The sequence below is a fragment of the Oryctolagus cuniculus genome, chromosome 6 (genome assembly GCF_051225735.1).
Source record: "Oryctolagus cuniculus isolate XC-2025 breed Fujian yellow rabbit chromosome 6, ASM5122573v1, whole genome shotgun sequence".
In the NCBI taxonomy this organism is placed as follows: Eukaryota; Metazoa; Chordata; class Mammalia; order Lagomorpha; family Leporidae; genus Oryctolagus; species Oryctolagus cuniculus.
In genome coordinates, this window is record NC_142872.1 from 1,853,507 (window position 1) to 1,860,896 (window position 7,390).

Here is a 7,390-nt window from a genome sequence, read left to right on the forward strand (position 1 = left end):
AAAAAGTTGTGAGTTTAATATAAAAATGACTTATCCATTATTTCTATGATTTTACATATCCTTGCTAAACAATAAAACAAATCTTGGGACTGCCATTATGGGTTAAACCACCTCTTTCAATGCTCATATCTTATATGAGAGTACTAGTTTGCATCCTGGCTATTCCACTTCCAATTCAGTTCTCTGCTAATGTACCTGGGAAAGCAGCAGAAGATGGCCCAAATATTTGAGCCCCTGCCACCTCTGTGGAGACCCAGAAGGAGTTCTGGGCTCCTGGCTTAGGCCTGGCCCAGCTTCAGCTATTGTGACCATTGGGAGTAAACCAGCAGATGGAAAATTTTTGGTCTCCTTCTCTCTCTGTCCCTCTTACTTTCAAGTAAATAATAAATCTAAAAAAATCCCAATCTAGTATTAATTGTTGCCAGAAGATAACTTAAAATTGTATTTGGGGGCTGGTACTGAGGCATAAAGCCACCAACTGTGACACCAGCATCCCGTATGGACAGTGGTTCAAGTTCCTGCTGCTCCATTTCTGATCCTGCTCCCTCCTCATGGCCTGGAAAAAGCAGCAGAAAATGGTTCAAGTTCTTGGGCCCATGCTACCCATGTGGGAGACCCAGGTGAAGCTCCTGGCTTCAGCCTGGCCTGGATGTTGCAGCTATCTACGGAATAAACCAGTGGATGGAAGATCTTTCTGTGTCCCTCTCACTCTCTCTCTGACTTTCAAATAAATAAATAAATCTTAATATATAACATATATATATATATTTGGATGATGAATAATATTAGTTCTACAGTTAATTTTTGAGGAACATAAATTATTTCTGAAGCCACATAACTTATACAAGCTGAATATTCTCAAATTAGAAAATACATTATAAATTATCTTTTTTCAATTTTAAAATAAAGAATTGGTACAATTTTATATCATGGATTTTCTTATGCAATTTTCCTGTAGCTTCCCCGGGTACTTAGTACAAACTTGCTCCATTCTTTTTAGTTTGGTCATTTTACCTGCATGCTTTTGTGCCGTAGTCTCTGTGAAGTTTCTAAAGATGAATCCACCACAATGAGGTGTCCCTGAGGTGTTAGGACCCAGAAGAGGTAAAGACACACATTCCTTGAAACAGAGCTCTAAATGTAATGCAAATTTAAATTTAACTTCCATGTTTACACACACACACACACACACACACACAGAGAGAGAGAGAGACAAACAGAGAGAGAGAAGAAGCAGAGAGAGAGACTCTTTCATGGCTTCTGTTCTTTGTAGTGACATTTTGGAACCACAACTGCATAAATCTAAACCATTTTTTTTGCAATGGATTCAGTTTTTTTTTTATTTATTTTATTTTTTTAAATTTTTTGACAGGCAGAGTGGACAGTGAGAGAGAGAGACAGAGAGAAAGGTCTTCCTTCTGCCATTCGTTCACCCTCCAATGGCCGCCGCGGCCAGCGCACCGTGCTGATCCGATGGCAGGAGCCAGGTACTTATCCTGGTCTCCCATGGTGTGCAGGGCCCAAGTACTTGGGCCATCCTCCACTGCACTCCCGGGCCATAGCAGAGAGCTGGCCTGGAAGAGGGGCAACTGGGACAGAATCTGGCGACCTGACCGGGACTAGAACCCAGTGTGCCGGCGCCGCTAGGCGGAGGATTAGCCTAGTGATCCATGGCGCCGGCCGGCAATGGATTCAGTTTTAAATGGTGCTTCCAGTGATTTAACACAACTATGAACTGGAAAGTCCCATTCAGATTTCCTAAGTCTTTTCAAGGCCCTTGATTCTTTTTTTTTTCAAATATCAAAAAATAGCTCATATGTACATAAATTGTAACCATATTCACTCTCCGATTTATCACAAAGTCATTGGGGTAGTTGGCAGATGTAACTATGAATAGTTGGATAAATCAGAGTTCTGGGAGTAACACTGTTGGCAAAATATTTGAAAGACAACAGGTCAGTGCTGGGAGCTAAATTTGATACTGATTAAAAAGACTCCTATAGACCGGTGCCGCGGCTCAATAGGCTAATCCTCTGCCTTGCAGCGCCAGCACACCGGGTTCTAGTCCTGGTCAGGGCGCCGGATTCTGTCCAGGTTGCCCCTCTTCCAGGCCAGCTCTCTGCTATGGCCCGGGAGTGCAGTGGAGGATGGCCCAAGTCATTGGGCCCTGCACCCACATGGGAGACCAGGAGATGCACCTGGCTCCTGGATTCGGATCAGCGTGATGCACAGGCTTCAGTGCGCCAGCCGCGATGGCCATTGGAGGTTGAACCAATGGCAAAAGGAAGACCTTTCTCTCTGTCTCTCTCTCTCTCACTGTCCACTCTGCCTGTCAAAAAAAAAAAAAAAAAAAAGAGAGAGAGAGAGAGAGAGAGAAAAGGAAAGGAAAAAAGACACCTATAAAGTTTCAGTTTCAGTATATTTTAAGAGGGTACCAGAGTAACAACAGCAAATTTACAAAGCCTTATCAGGTAACACTGGTTTATTTCTTGCATACATAAAGTCTAGTGTGGGTGTACATGAATTCTGTTAGTGGTTCTATATTTGCAGCTTTGGAGACCCAAGTTCATTTGTCCTTAGGGGCGTCTCCAATTCGAGAACACAAGACTGTTGGTCTCAGCTATATTTCCGTCCATTAAGTTACACATGCCATCTCCTCTCATGTTTTCTAGCTCAAAAAAGTCAATTGGCTATACCTAAATTCTTCTGGAAAGAGTTTTGAGATATTCTGACATCTGTCTGTAACTGGAACACAGCCTGTCATTGGCAAATACCATATCAAGGGATGTGAGAAGACTCAGAGAAGGTGCGATGGGAGAGGTAGGTTTTCTTTATGAAGCTGAGGAAAAAAGGAATTCCTTGTTGTGTAGTATTTCTATAAAAATGTATATTTTAGGAGCTTAAGATAATTTCAAATAGAGAACAATGGGAAAAAAATACTACTTGTTGCACTTTCTGCTGACCCATTGAACTGGCAGCTAAGTGTTTATTTGTCTATTTCTCTTCTCATTCCCTTACCATTTTCACTATTGATTTATTCTCCCAAAGTACACTTAATTATTTTTAAAGCCATTTTTCTCATTTATTGCATTTATTTCCATCTTTAGAATGTTTCCTTCTGCAAGAATTGGCCAGTTTCTATCAGTCCTGTGAGCTTTGTTAATTGGTACTTTTTTAAAAATGGCAGCAGTATAGTCTGAAATCAGGTAATACAGTATCTTTAGCTTTGTTCTTTTTGCTCATGATTACTTTTGCAATTTTTTGTGGATTATTTGTGACTTTTAGAATTCTTTTTATGTGAAGAATGACATTGACATTGGATTTTTTCTAGATACTGCATTGAAGCTTTAGTTTGTTTTGCACAGTATAGATATTTTAAGAATCTGATGGAAAACTATATTTACCACAAGGATTACTACAGGAATTTGAAACATATATGGGAACTCTGTTTGAGACTTCATTTGAACATATAATTTCATTTTTAATCTACTTAATTAATGAAAGAATTAATCAAGAGCATAATGTAGAAAAACAGAAAAAAACATACCTTGTATGTCTTCTCATAATGAAAAATTTTAAAATCTTAATCCAAAACTTTACCAACTCAACAATAGTGATTAAAATTTTACAAGTGTTAATCTCTTCTTTGAGGAAAATAATTCATGCTTTCAATTTAGTCTTTAGAAAAAAGGTGGTGCAAGATGGTGAAATAAAGTTCTCTAACAATCATGTTCCCACAGAGATACAAATTTAAACAAGTTTTTATGCACAAAAATACTGTCACATAAATTAAGGAAATCAGGCCAGAGATTGTAGTACCTAGTTATAACATAATATTCAGAACATAGTGAAGCCCTGTCTTGACTGTGGTATCCAATGCTGACCCTTTTCAGCATGAAGCAGCCAGAGTGGTCATAACTCAGTTCCCCTAACAGAAGTTAGGGTCCATTCTTCTGGGGTGTAAATGTGAGGAGTCAGATGGGTTAAAAGGCAGTCAGGGTGGTCCCAGTGGAAACTGAGGTACAGAGTGCTTGCTTTCCCCTAAAAGTTATCTTCTAGAAAGGTCAAAAGCACTTGCCTTCCCACTTCTTGAAAGCTTCCAATTTTACCATAAGAATAACAAAGGAGTGGAGATTCCAACCTTCTGAGCTCAAGTTCATTGTAAACAAGTTACCTAACCCACCCTTCTGATGGCTCTATGTTTTACCATGAGCAAGCCAAACAGGATAAAAATTTGCAAATCAGTCTTTTGATGGGTTTTGTTCCCACCTTGTAACTGAATGTCAAATTTTTTTCTTCCCCAAAATTGTGCTTAAAAACCCTAGTACTGATGCAGGCATGCAGATAAGATAAAATTGATTAGATCTGTGAGCTGGAAGACCATGACTTCACCATGCCCACTATGTAATCTCATGCCCCTTACCTGACCCCACCTGTATGTCCACCTGCCAATCAGGCTACAAAAAGTAACCACTCCCCTTTAGAAGTAGGTAAAAGGCCTGGAACACAGTGGGCCCTTCCCCTTTCTCCCTTTTTCACCCTTATTGCCCTTTGCTGCCCTTGCTGCCTGTGCCTTTGGGGCACATGGCCTTTGGGCCACCAACTCCCTGCTTTCCTGCCTACTTGCTTGCTGCACATGGCTCCTGACCTGCTCTCTGCTTGATATGAACTCTAACTTATAATTTCTAGACTCTTCTTTCTCCCTTAGATAGAACTCTCACTCTCCTATATATTTCCCACACTGAGCAAAATCCTTAAAATTTACCATGCTGTCTGGACTATTTGAGCCAGTATTCACAATTCTTCTCTGAATTCAAGGCAAGGACCCACACAGCTTATTAATTTCAGAAATATTAATAAGCAAAATGGTTTCAGTACCACCAGCCCTTTTGGGTATTTTCCTCTCTTGGAGCCCCCATCCATGCCACTCTGGCTGGAGGTCTTTGACTCTAACAAATCTTGCTCTTACATCTCAAAGATAAAGAAAGAAAAAAACATAGTGAAGATGATAAGCAGATGAAGATAAGAACATAGTGAAGATGATAAGATTTGCATTACTTGTGTCATCACTCTCCCAACTTCAGGAAGAGCACAGAAGAATGATTCTATCTGCTATTTGGGAAAGAGGAACTTAAGCATAGCACTTTGTTTTTTTCTCTAATACTGAGAATTCACAATAAAACTGATCACAGGACAGCTACCATGGCTGCTGGCTACAGACAACTATCTGTGAACTGAGCCTCCAGGCCTACCCTCACAACAGCTAGGAATATATAACTCCTGTGATGTGGATTTGGTCTCCAGTCCTTGTCATTGACAACTGATCACAGTAGCAATGGACTCTCAACAGCCCTCAGGGACAGGCGAGCCTAGCAGCCCCAGGCTTTTGCCATGTCCCAGTAGTAAACCAGCCCTACTAGTTGGGATTCCTGCCTAGCATTGGACCAGCCATGGCAATTCTGGACTTACAGCACCCCCTAACACTTCCATATTCGCAGAGGTCTCAGGTTCACGGAACATGCCACGTGGCTTGCTCAGAATCTTTGGCTAAGCTTACAATGAAAGGGTGTTTACAGGGAAATTCAGTCTACCAAGACTGGACTAAGTGCCTACTTCTTCAGTTGGGTAGCTATCAATGCAAAACCACAGAAATCAAGAATGATCAGAAAATGTGCCATCACCAAGTAGACAGAATACAATGCCAGTGACTGAGATAAAGTTTTACAAACTTCCTGATAAATAATTCAAAATAACTATTTCAAGCAAGCTCTAGGAAAACACAGAGAAATAACCCAGAGAACTGACCAAAAAATGTTACCAGAAGGAGCAACTGAACAGAGAGACTGACATAATTTAAATAAAAACAAATCCTGGAGCTGAGAAATATAATGAACCAGAAAATGCACTAGAGAGGACCAACAGCAGAATTTATCAAGTGAGAATTTGGGGAACTCAAAGAACGATTATTTCAAAATATATATTCAGAGGAGAAAAGAGAAAAAGAAGGAAAAAAAGAAAGCTTATGGGAATTATGGAAGAGCATCCAAAGAACAAATATTTAAATCATGAGAATTAAAGAAGAGAATAATGACAAAGGGTCAGAAAGCTTATTTAAAGAAATGATAGCAAGAAACTCTCCAAACATGGAAAACAGATATAAATATAAAGATATTAAAATGTCTACAAACATGTTAAATCCAATTATGGCTACTCCGCAACATTTTACAATGTAACTGTCACAAAGCAAAGACAAAGAAGAGATCCTGAAAGTGCCATTGGAAAAGAAGCAAATGACATATAAGGGAACTGCAGCACACCTAATGGTAGACTTCTCAGCAGAAACCAAATAGGCAGCAAGTGAGTATGCTGATATATTCAAAAGGTGGAAGGAAAAAACTACCAACCAAGAACTATGTGCCCTCAGCTGTCCTTAAAAAGTGAAGGATAACAACTTGCAGATAAATGAAAATCCGAGTGAATTCATCATTACCAGACCTGTCTTCAAAGAAATGCTAAAAGAAGATCTTTGACCTACAAGAAAAGGATGCTAGTAGGTGACATAAAAACACCTGAAAGCATAAAACTAGCTGGCAAAGGAAAGGACAGACTCACAGGTAGAACATTCTAATATTGTAATGGTGGTATGTAAATCATGTATGCATTTAGTAGGAACATACCTAATCATAACAAAGATGCTATTTGACAAATTCATAGCTGATAAGTTTAACAATGAAAAGCTAAAAGCTTTTCTTCTGGGACCTGGGACAAAACAAGGGTTCTAACTTGTATTTCAAATAGTATTAGTAGTCCTAATCAGAGCAGTTAGGCAAGAAATAAAATACAACCAAACTGGATAGGCAGAAGTAAAATTGTTTCTGGTGGCAGATGACATATGTAGAAGACCCTAAACACTACCAAAAAATCTCTTAGAACTAATAAACCAAATTGGTAAAGTTTCAGAAAGTTAACATTAAAAATTGTTATTCTTTACAAGCAACAAACAATCTGAAAAAGAAATAAAGAAAAAAACCCTATGTAACTTCAAAACCAAAATATTTTGGAATAAATTTTCACAAGGAAGTGAGTGACCTCTACACTGAAACTATAAAACACAGATGAAAGAAATTGAGTACGACACAAATTAATGGACAGTTATCCTACATTTATGGATAAGAATAGTTAATATGTTAAAAACTTCTATAGTATCAAAAGCAATCTACTTATTCCAAACGATCATTACAAAAATTGGTGGCATCTTTTTACAGACATAGACCATAACCATTCTAGGTAAAAAACCATTTAGACAAAAACCATTCTAGACAGAAACCATTTGAAGTTTGCATGAAACAGAAAATTACACCAAATAGCCAGTAAAGTTGGTGGGGGGGAC